General features: G+C 36.7%; 1 protein-coding gene across 10 annotated transcripts in view; it reads left to right on the top strand.

Moving 5' to 3' along the window:
- LRRC4C (leucine rich repeat containing 4C) overlaps window positions 1-12094 on the top strand; it is a 481162-nt gene that overhangs the window by 320768 nt on the left and 148300 nt on the right. The gene's annotated exons all lie outside the window — the stretch shown is intronic.

Here is a 12094-nt window from a genome sequence, read left to right as displayed (position 1 = left end):
TGTTTCTAGAAAGAGTTTTATAATGCTTCTGACATTCATGTGTGAAAAACAATGCCTAGAACAGGGCTGTAAGTGGGAGGAAGTGAAAAGGGGGGGTTGAAGTGAAAGAAGTGTGAACAGTGTTATGCTCTCAGGTCTGATGTCTCACTGATGATGTAGCCTCTGTAAGGAGGCAGGATACTCCAGGTCAGACAGCACACCTGGTCTAACCTACCCCAGAGTTCCCTCAGGGAGAAAAGGAATGTCTTGTCATTTAGTGGGTTCACATGATCATACTCAAAACAATTGTTTTATTGCTGGTTTGTTTGTTTGTTTGTTTGTTTGTATTTTAAGATGGAGGAGATAAGATTGCTGCTCATAAATCCAATTAATCTTACAAATATATAGAGGCAAAAACCGGTTTTGCCTACAGCTATGTCTGTGAATCATTCATATTTGATGGTTAACCTTTGTCTCTAGTTGTACTTCTTCCCAAAATGGTGATCATGAGATCTGGTAATATTTTTTACTGTAGTGTAGGAAAATTATAATACTCCTGACTCTTCTAACATGTTTTAATGTAGTCTGAGATGCTTGCCTACCACCATGTCAGCCTCCAGCTGAGTCACTGAACAGAATGATCTAAGATTCCATGACTTCTTCCCAAGCTTCCAGTCACTTACATTTACAAGATGGTTTGTAGTGAAATCAAGAATCCCTGGATGTCTTGATTTAGATTTTAAGTACTCAGTAGTTAACTGTCATCATTTCCTTAAATAAAAAGCTTTAACAGCTCTGGAAGTCAGACTACATACATGTAGGTACCAGAGTGTTTAGATAGCCTGAATTCTAGGTAGAGGTAGGACTAAGATTAATCTTTTTAATCTAAATTGGTAAACAACACTGAGAAGTATCTACAGGTGTGGTGATTATCAGTCACTTTAAAAGTGAAAATATTTTGTAAAAATGCAAACTAGAACTGAAATAGAACTGTAGTGCAAAAACACTGGGTGAGACGCATCAAGGAATTTTGTCCAAGATGCCATGGTACATAATGATAACAGTAACACCTCCTCAGATAGTCTTTGCTCATGTGGCCAGTACTTTCATACCTGCATACTAAATCTTTGTAAGTAGATCTTGTCAGGGAAGGGTTCACAAGATCTCAAGTGAGACTTACCCCCTCCCCACCCCACTTGTTGATGGCTAAATCAATTAATGAAGTAATTGTGTGAGGATTGAAAAGTATTCTCAATTAATGATTTAAAGACTTTTTAAAAATTTGTTTGTTTGCTCTGGTTTGAACAGCATCTTGTTCTGCAAAATTTATGTGTTTGGAAGGAAGTGATTTGGAAGGAAACAGTCTCCCTAAGAAACATTCAGGTGAAATAATTTTCAATTTTAAACAAAACTGTGCAAAAATGTTGAAGACCATATGAAGCTGAGGCAGATATCATGTTATTTAGTGAGAAATTACTGCAAAGATTACAGGAAAAAGGCAGAAGAATTTTACCTCCTGATGAAATAGAAGGTATTATTTAGTACAGGCTGAATGCTTTATCAATGTACAAAATTGTCAAAGATATGAATAGTTTCATTGGACGTCTGTGTGAATCTTTGAGGGTTTTGAAGAACTGTCTATCTTTGGTAATATTTTGTTAACCTTTCTGCAGTGTTGATGTCATTCCCACAATATGTTTTCTCCCAGTGCACACATGAAACTGTGACATGACTAAGAACCAGGATGCTGATTCCACTTGGTTCAGTGTGTTCAGGGAGGGGGTGGGAGAGCATATTTCCTACAGAGCCTCAGCAGCGTGACTTCTAAATCATTATACAATACAACATGGGAACATAGACAGGAAATATATACCATGTATACAGGAATAATACTAATAAAATCAACACTGCTGCATAATCTGAGCTCCAGACTGTTCTTACAACTAAAATCTGTCCTTTCAGAAAGACTATGCTAAGACTGAAATTAGATTACTTCAAAACTGGTCATTAATTGTATTTGGGAACCGAAGAATTCTTTTAGAAATCAGTGTAAGAAAGACCTTTGATGAGTAGGAGCAGTATTTTTTTTTTCCAACCTAAATTTACTGCCGCAAAAGCAGAAGTATTTGCTAGAGGATACACAGCATTTGGTTCATGTACTTCAGGGTGAGCATTTGGAATAGCCACTGTTACTTTTAAATATGAACATGTATATGCCAGATGAGCCCTGTAGATTTTTCTTGTGTGAGCAATGCTGACAGGTGACTGCTTTGCCCTTCAGGCTGCACCCTGGGCCTCCCTTCACAGCCCATTCATGCATTCTGTGATGTCTCTGCTATTTAAGTTCATGTTTAAGCATGATGCTGGATCAGAGCTACAGTGCAGTGCCAGCACTCTGTGCAGCAGAGCACAGTGAAATACTCTTCTGTAAAGCATGCTGAGAGGAAGGAGAGGTGTGTTGAACATAGTAACAAAGAAATTACTTTTGGATTCTGTTTACCAGGTGAAGCCTCACCTGTGCTGAATGACTTGGCAGCAGCATACCTGTGTGCCCTGTGTGCATGAGCATTTTATACCAAAGTCCAAACAAATCATGATTAGCCTATATTTACACGTGTTGTAACATTTTGAAAATGTTGTTTGGGAGTTCAGGAATTTTGTCTAATTTAAATTTGCATATTGTGTCTGTTATGTGCCTTTTTATGGTTGTATCCTATTCCTTTCTCATTCACGTTCCAGATTCCATCAAAAGTGTGTGTATGAGGTAGGGAGATTAAAATTTCTTTTAAAAATAGTTAAGATGGGAAGGTAGGTGTGGAGAAGTAATATGTTAACAGGGTTTGTTGTGGTTTTGTGTTGATTTTGTTTTCCCACTAGCAGAACAAAACTTCTCTGTGTGCAGCATCCAGGTAATGTGTGTACATCCAGGCTGGCTGTAATTAACTCACACCCCTTCAGACTGTAAGGCCCATCAGGATTCCGATGAAGACTCTTACCTTTGGTTGTGGTATTTGTTTGGTACAACCTAAGCATACGTAGGGGAGTTCTAAAGATTGCTTTACACCGAGGACGAAATACAAGTTTAAGGCAAGTGATGCAGAAAGGCTCATGTTCATGTAAAAGCCAGATAAAAACTGAAAGGCTTATGAGGGTGATTTAAAAACAGCTTTCCTAAATAAAACACCTTTTAAAAGCTACCTTTGTGGCAGCTTCCATGCTCCAGAGAATGCAACAAGATGTATGGCATGGGGAGAGTGTCTGAGAAAACAAAGTTCCTCCAAATACTTTCAGAATGCATATCTCTTCTGGGCTGGCTGTTTGTCCATGTATTTGTTTTTTGCCTGTACGAAAGTCCTATAAGCAGTGTGATGTTGGAAGTCAGCTGCATCATATCTTACTATCCAAATTCAGAAAGAATATATTTAGTGGGTTTTAATGAATGGTTATCTTTTTCTTAAGAAAAATAATAAAAGAAAAAAACAAAAGGCATACCTGAGTAGTTCTGTAAAAACATAGATGAAAGCTGTGATGTTGTGGGCATAGAGCTTAAAGGCTGTGTCAAGGTACTTAAAGGGAATGAAGGTACTACATCAAGTTTTGGACACTTTCTTCAGCTCTGGACCAAATTTATCATTCGCAAAGCATGTGTCCATTCTGTAGTGATGGATTTGTATTTTGTTTCAGATCCATATGTCAAAGACTATGGATAATAAAAAGAAAAAAATAAAAAGGAAAATGCACCCTTTCATTATTGTAAATCTGGTAATCTAGTTTCCCTTTACTGTGTGAATGTTAGAGGTCAGATGTGTGCAAAGAGATGTGAATATCAGTGAAGAGTCAAAGCAGATATATCCATAGACTGAAATCCCACCCAGATCAGATACAACTTCTAATCCTTTAGACCAAACAGATGAAATGGTATATTTTTTGTGTGATTCTATGATGGTCTATGTTCTGTCATCTATGTGATTCTATCTATGTTGTGTAGACAGTAAGCATTTCAGGGTAGGGTCCTTTTTTCATAGTGAAAAGCCTTCTTTAATACTTCTGAATTGTATTTTTCCAGTGTGTCTTGTACTCTATATACATGGGAGATTACTTCCCAAGTAGTACCTAGAGAAACATAGCAAGGAGTAAAAGACTATTCAAAGCTAGAATTAATAAATTTTGCAGCCACAAACTGTGGGAGGTCACTAGATTAATAAGAAATTAACTACTCCTTTTCCATTAATTGCATGGGGGCAGAATTCACAGTCTATGTCGTGATGTGCATAATTTTTCCTGCTTTCAGTTGCTTCTGTGTGTGACTAAAAAATGGAAGATCATCATAAGTAACAAGTAATGCATGTGCTTTGTGTGCTATTCTGTAGTTTAAAAGTATTTTTTTTCTCTTTTGGTTATCCTAAAGGTCATTTGGTCAATTTTAGTAAATGTGGTTGATAAAGATGGCCCAAATGCCGCAGGGTTAAAGGATTACTTGTTTCTCAAGGAATATAATAAGCTATTACACAAAAGTGTTTTACTTGGAAAGACAAGTTATTGACAGGAAAATGCATGTATAAAACAAGAAGTAATGTTTATTTGGCAAATTTTGTTTTTATAAGTAAGCCATCTGGTATATCTAGTGAGATTATACAAATATCAGTGTATAGTTGTCCTAGAAACACATGTTTACAGAATATGTGTGATGTTTATTACTAGAAAGTTCTCAAGGTATGAAGATTTAGCAGAAAGGATCTATAAGAAATTACTTGCAGAGTAGATTTAGTGCTCTGAAAATAATACTTAGCAAATAGTATCTATTCAGTGGGATAGCTACAGGTGGTTTAACTATAAACCAAGGAAGGGAGTGAATGACACCACCTCCCCTGTGAATGACCTAAAAATCCTTCCATTACTTATCCCCCTTAGGTACTTGACTCTGTGCCAGCTGTTTTTGATAAAAAAGAATTGTTTCAGTGTAGTATTGCAAGGGTGAAACTAGGAAACAGCAAACCACAGCTCATACTGAGAAGTCTGGCATGCCAGTTAAATGATAGGAAGAGAACAGAACAGGAATAATTTATATGTGCTCAGTAATTTTGATATTTAAAAATTATTACTTGTAATATCAGGTAAAGTAGATGTTACTACTAATTTCATTATTTTCTACAAGAAAAGTTTCTGAACCTGGAAGTTATGGTATCTTTGGGAGCTAAAATTAGATCATAATCCAAATTTTCTTTTCCCTAAATATTTTGTTACAATGTATACTGAGGAAAATTAATGCAAATAGAGTATTTAATACTACAAACCCCAAATTCTTTACTACCTTGCATTTGTAGCTGATTGTGCACATATGTTTCATTTTTCTACCTGTGATGATGATAACACTTTGTAAAAAAAAGGTCTGAATTTTCTATGGTGAAGAATCAGACCTTATTTGTTTATTGATAAACTTCAAAAGATAAACTTAAAGATAAACTTCAAAACTCAAAGACTGTCATAAGGTCAAAACAAATCTCTTCGTATCTGTAATATTTAATTTAGTGTGATAATTCTTGTTACATTCCATATAATAGCAGACAATCTGGGTGAATTCTTGGGTGTACTTAGGTTACTGACATTCTACAGGGGCTCATTATTTAAATGAACTTTCTGAACACAAGATTTGAGCTATGACCACTGTGCTTTCACAAGATATTTTGTACCTGATATTTTGTTCTAATGATAAATAATATGGAATGGTTGAAGATAAATTGTTTTTCTTTTAATCTAACGTTTAAGAATTATAATGCTTGATATTTCATCTTATAAATTATTGAACCATATAATCATAAAATGGTTTGGGTTGACAAGGACCTTAAAGATCATCTAGTTTCAATGCCCCTGCCATGGACAGGGACACCTTCCACTACACCTAGTGGTTCAAAGCTTCATCCAACCTGTCCTTGAACACTTTCAGGAATGGGACATCTACAACTTTTCTGGACAGCCTGTTCCAGTGCCTCACCACCCTTACAGTAAAGAATTTCTTCATCCTGTCTATCTAATCCTCCTTTCTTTCAATTTAAAGCTGTTCCTCCTTGTCGTATCATGACATACCCTTATGAAAAGTCCCTCTCTATCTTTCTTGTAGGCCCTCTTTAGGTACTGGAAAGCCATGCTGAGATCTTCCAAGAGCTTTCTCTTCTTCAGGCTAAATAACTTCAACTCTCTTTGCCTGTCTTCATAGGAGAGGTGCTCTATCCCTCTCATCATCAGTGTGTCTGCTGGACACACTCCAATAGGGATATGTCCTTACATTGGGAACACCAGAACTGGATGCATTACTTCAAGTGAGCTCTCACACAAGCAGAGTAGAAGGGGAGATTCACCTTCTTTAATCTGTTGGCCATGCTGCTTTTGATGCAGTCCAGGAGACATTTGACTTTTTGAGCTGTGAGTGCACGTTGCTGGGTCATGTCCAACCTCTCATTCACCAGCATCCCAGGTCCTCAGGGCTGCTCTTAATCCATTCTTGGACCAGCCTGTATTTGGAGTGCCTTGATCTAGGTGTGGGACCTCCCACCTGGCCTTGTTGAACTTCATGAGGTTCATATGGGCCCAGCCTTCAAACCTTTTAATGTCCTTATGGGTGTCCTTCCAGTGTCACCTGCACCACACAGCTTGATGTCATCAGCAAACTTGCAGGGGATGTGCTCAGTGCCACTGTCCATGTCACCAACAAAAATGCTAAACAGGGCTAGTGCCAAGCCCAGAGGGACACTTCAGGAACAGAGATGGGGACCATCATTGATCTCAACTTGGACAGCAGTCACTGACTGTAACTATGAGATATTTGATATTATCAACCATAAGCAGAAAAGAACTCACTTGAATACAATAACTTGGATGTTCAGTTCTAAGTACTTAAAAATCCTTGCTGAAAGAAATCCTTAATGTAAGCACAGTATTATAACTGTCATATGAGAGGGACAGTTTTTTTTATCATTAAGGATATTTCAAAGGAACATTGATTTCAGATACTTTAAGAAGTTGAGACTGAATAGCTGTTGCTCATCTTTTTGAAGATTTAGCAGCTGGAAAATAATGGCTGTTTATGATTCCTATAGAATTAATTTGACCAGCAGTTTTTTCAAGAAATCTAGTATTAACCTGAGATTTCAGCCTCCTTCTGAACCCTGATGATTTTGTTTTGTGTTCTTAAATTTGTCTGATACCTCTCTATTGTTGTACTGAAAAGGAAAAAAGCACAACAAAACACTTAACCCTCCCACCACCCTCTCCTCTGCCAAAAATCCCAAACAACACCCAAAACACCAATCCTCTTTATTGTTCTGTCTTTTAGAGAGTTACACTTTGTCTTTCCAAAAACTTACTCTTCCATACTAGGGTGTACTTTTCTAAACTGGAGTACTTTTATTATAAAATTCCTTGTGATTCTTAAAGGGAGAAATGACTGTATAAATATCTGTTTAGGCCTTTACCACCTTTACCTTCAAATAATATTCGAGTCTTTTATTCTGTACTTCATTTTCCAGCCTTCAGGTTCTAGTTTTCCCGCTTGAATAATGTGTTCATCATGGCCCATCTGCCATAACTTCAGGACGAGGACATGTCTTGAACCAGAAGAATCACTCTTGCATCGTGTTTCTGGTCTTTGTGTCTAGCATGCCCATTTATTGTGGGACCTACCTGGGGCTTCCTGACTTGCTTATCTTTTTGGGCATATGTATTTGAAAAGCTATAAGCTTTTCCATATGTTAATTCAATAAGTTTTGATTTACATTCCTCTGAGCAGAGATTTTTAAAGGACTTTGCACAGAAGATTTTATACCTTATGCAATTCTCTGTCATTTGCTATACATTTGGAGCCAACTAAATGAGTCCGGATAAAAAATTAAAATCTTCCCCACAACACTTCATATTGATTTTTAATTATGAAGTGTGGCTTGTAAAACTGGGATTAGAACCAGTTTTCTCCAGTATCAGCAGGACAGCACTTTGCGTAGGAATTCCCAAACTGGTTTGTTGGCCACTTCACAGCCAATGGAGTATGTTGTGTATGCCACAAAGGACTGATTGCATAGCAGTCATCCTCAGCAGAGCATGTTGATTGTCAGGGCTGTAACAGCTGTGATATTTCTTCCAGCTGCTCAGAAAGCAGAACTTTCTGCAAATGAGCTGCCAGAAAACCCTTCAGCTGTGCACTCTTGATGCTGACTTCTTCGCAGACCAAACCACAGTATCAGTAGTAGTTACGTGTCCATTTCTGTCACTGGTCCACTAGTATGATTTTTGTGTCCAAGATGAATTCACACCACCTTTATGGAAATTTTTTTGCCAGTAAGATGAGTCTTGTGGTCCTCTTTGTGATGTCTTATCTTTCAGTGACTTTCTGCTTTCAGAAGTCTACTAGGTTGGATGTTGCTAGAATATAATTTTCTGAGATATTGTGAAAAATCTTGGTTTTAACTCTTTATTTAAAGGTAGAGAGAAAATATGTCAGATGTTTGGCACCAAGGAGACTGAAAGACTTGTTGCAAATACTAAGGTTTTTATCAGTGTAAATAGCAGCAAGGCTTGCCTTAAAGAAAAAAAAAAAGTCAACTTAATAATAAAAGAAGAAATTATTTATTTTCACACTTTGAGCTCCAGAGCAAGCCCTGGATGATGTCTGTAATAGATTCCTCTTCTCTATAACCAAGAACAGAAATTTAAAATGGTTGCTGTTTGTAGAATTTCTTAGGAAAGAAAAATTAAGAAAATCAGTCTTGAGTTAAAATTGAGTTTTTTGTTTTCTTTTTTTTTTATTGTTGTCCAGTAAAATACTACAAACAAACTATTCTTCAAAAATACTAAAATGCTACTAACAGTTTAGTAGTTAGACTAGAGAACATTTCCTTTTTATGAAGCTATTTGTTCAAGTAACATAGAGAATTAAGTCACAAAGCAGGCAATGTGTGTCTCCACCCTTTGCACAATCTTTGCTCTTCAAAGTACTGTCATTTAGGTCAACCCATGCAAGTTTAGGATATCATTTCCTTGAAAGAAAATTGAAGATGAAGAATCCAGCTGAACATTTATGCATCATCAAGCAGCAGGACAGACATAAATTATCATATATTCATTAAGTAAATTAAACATGACACCTTCAGGGCTGTAACTTGAAAACGCCACAATGGAAATGAGATAGATGCAGCACCAGTTAGTGGGAGAAAAGCAAAAAATACTCTACACAGGAATAAAATTGCATTCTCATATGACGTAGTGTCGGAATCTGTGGGTATTGGTGATTCCGAGATTGTAGAAAGTCTCTGTCTTTCTGCCCCGTTGCCAAAGAAGAAGCCATAATTCGTCTGTGCTGTTTTCAAGGTTGTTTATTCTTGCTTATCTAAACATGTTCTGCTGCCCTGCCACAGGTCTGTCCTGCAGGGCAGCGTGTGGGGCTCTGCCCCTCAGTGGGATGGTACAAACATTATATACCAGAAACTACGTGTGCTATATTTACAATAACGTGCCAATATCTGTCATCTACGTTAAACAGTGTGTCCCCAGCCTAAACCAATAGAAAAATGCCAACACTACAGTGAAACATGGAGGGCATGAAGAAGAAAAAGGACAAGACACACCCAATTTCCTCCATCTTGTCCCCTCTGAACCCCTAACCTAGAAACCTAAAATTTTACTTTTGCACCTGTGTCGCACTTAATTATTACTCTTATCAAACACTCAAAGCTTGTAATTCATCCTGTAAGATTGAAAACTCTTTTCCATGGACAGAGATCACAGACAGTGTCTCTCGGGGCTCTGTCCAGGGGGGTTTCTGACCCCTGCCAGGGTCCCAGACCTGCCAGGGCAGCCAGAGGGAAGCCCTGGATTCCCACAACATAGAAGGAGGTGACTTTCCAAATCTATTAGAACCTCTGCCTCTTATAAAAAATATTGTTTTAAATGATGCTCCAGCTAAGAGGAGATTAAGCATGAAGACTATACAAAACTTATTTTAAAAACTTTGGTTATGGTTTTTAGGTATTGTCGTATGGTTATTGTTTCTGGGTATTGTTTGGTATGGGTATTTTTTTTCTGAACTGTTCCTCAAAGAGTATAACCATGGAAGTTCTGGCCAAAACATTTGTAGCAAAAATATAAATAGCAATTTCACAAATTCTAGAGGAATTTGTCTCTGGTAGGTAATAAAAAAAAAAACAAAAACAACTAAAAAACCAAAACCGTCCTTACCTAAAAAAAAAGAAAAATTAAAAAAATTGAAAGCTTGGAGGTATGGCAAATCAACTTCCCTTATTTTAAAATAACCATTTTAAAGAGTCTTGCCAGCTGCTCAAGTTATATTTCCAGTCTAGTCTTCTTTTTCAGATATGCTACCTGAAATCAGTTAAAAATGTTAATTTGCTTAACATGTAAACAAGCTAGCAAACAAAAACCAATAATGTAGTTTAAGGTAGATTTCTGGATTGCACAGACATGTCAGATTGCTATCTGGTAAAAAGATGCTATATTTATTGCTTTCTACTTGTTTTGTCCCTATTCTTCTCAGGGGAGATCAATGCCATATGTTTGTTTTCTTCTTATTGTATAGGGAAATATATACAAAATGGGCAACAAAATGGAAAGGAAGTTCTTTTTGCTAAAACCTCAGTGAGAAAGTGCCTCAGAAACAGCTCGGTTAAAGCTTAGTTCAAGAACCTAAGTAGATGTGTTTGTGTGGCAGAGGATCTGCATCTTAGTTTACCTTTTTAGCTGAGATTTTACTTGATTAGCATAATGGTAGTCTATATACTTTTGAGAACTAAGATAGGGAGGGTCGTTAGGATTCTCCAGTAAATTTTACCAGCTATTTAAGGTTTGCTCAAAAATTTTCACTTAGATAACACAATTAAAAGCACAACTCACCATTGGAGTGCATGAGTCATAAAAGCAGTACCTGCAGTTTAATTGGAGTTTAATTCCAGCTGGTTTTTTAAATCATCACACACAGTGTGTTTTGTAATGGCAATCTCTAGATATGCTTTTTGAGATTTTTTTATTAATTTCTCCTCCTTTTCTTAAGTTGTGTCTTGGTGTGCTATAGGCTGCTTAAATGCCTTTTTCACTCAAGTCATGACTATAGAAAAAACACTTAAGTCCACTGCTCTATCTGACTGGAGTCTGATTAATTTTAATTAAGATACACATAAGCAGAGATGTTGTGCTTTCTGAAGTCTCTTGTACAGCAACAGCCTTTTAGACCATACTCCTGTACCTGAGAATTCAGAAATTTAGTGACTCTGTCCCTGGGTGCCTATAAAAATGATGAACTTTAGATTCTGTAGAACAGACAGGATTCTGAAAAGCCACTGGTGGTTATTAGCCAATGATATTTTAAAATTTATTTCCCTTTCAGTTTGGGATGAAGGTTCTACTTGTAACGTAATTTAACAAGGCATAATGCTTTTTTCCTGACACATGCTGACAGAGTGTGGAAAATTGAACAAGAATGGCAGAAATGGCAATAGAGATTTGTGTAAATTTCACTGCAAACTTGTGTAAATGAAAACAAGATATATTTTAAATAAGTTTCCAAGAGACATAGCTAGCTCTTTTAGCTGAAGAAGGTCTTTATTTTGGATGGAAAATTAATTTGCCATAAAAATTGATGTTAAATTACAGGCTAACAAATTTGGTCAAATTATTGGTTGCTTTTTCTTTTAAAGATAAATATAGACAAGCTATTTCTGAGTTCACATGGAATTTCTAATATTCAGATCCTGGATATCCCTTTGAACTTACTGAAGATATCATAAGAGGAATTTTGCATTCCTTAGTATGTGTGCATTGGAAGACTTAGTAATTTGAAACTATGGGCATCTTTCAAGATTGGTATTGATTTGATTGCCAGCTATAAAGTGTTGACGTTGATGACCACAAAAGTTCATTGTTATCTTTATGTCTTTTTACATTTACCTCATATATGTTTCAGAAAAGTTACACTTGATTTGCCTGTGCCTCAGTAAAAACAAACTTGTAACTAGTTTGGTCAAATTAAAGCTAGGTTAATGAAACTTCCTGAATCTATAGGATGGGGTTGCAGCCTGGATCAGATACAGCTGCCGGTTTTCCAAAATGTGTCTGC

The sequence above is a fragment of the Taeniopygia guttata genome, chromosome 5 (assembly GCF_048771995.1).
Source record: "Taeniopygia guttata chromosome 5, bTaeGut7.mat, whole genome shotgun sequence".
In the NCBI taxonomy this organism is placed as follows: domain Eukaryota; kingdom Metazoa; phylum Chordata; class Aves; order Passeriformes; family Estrildidae; genus Taeniopygia; species Taeniopygia guttata.
The sequence above is the reverse complement of the archived record's forward strand: the minus strand, read 5'-3'. Positions and strand labels throughout refer to the sequence as shown.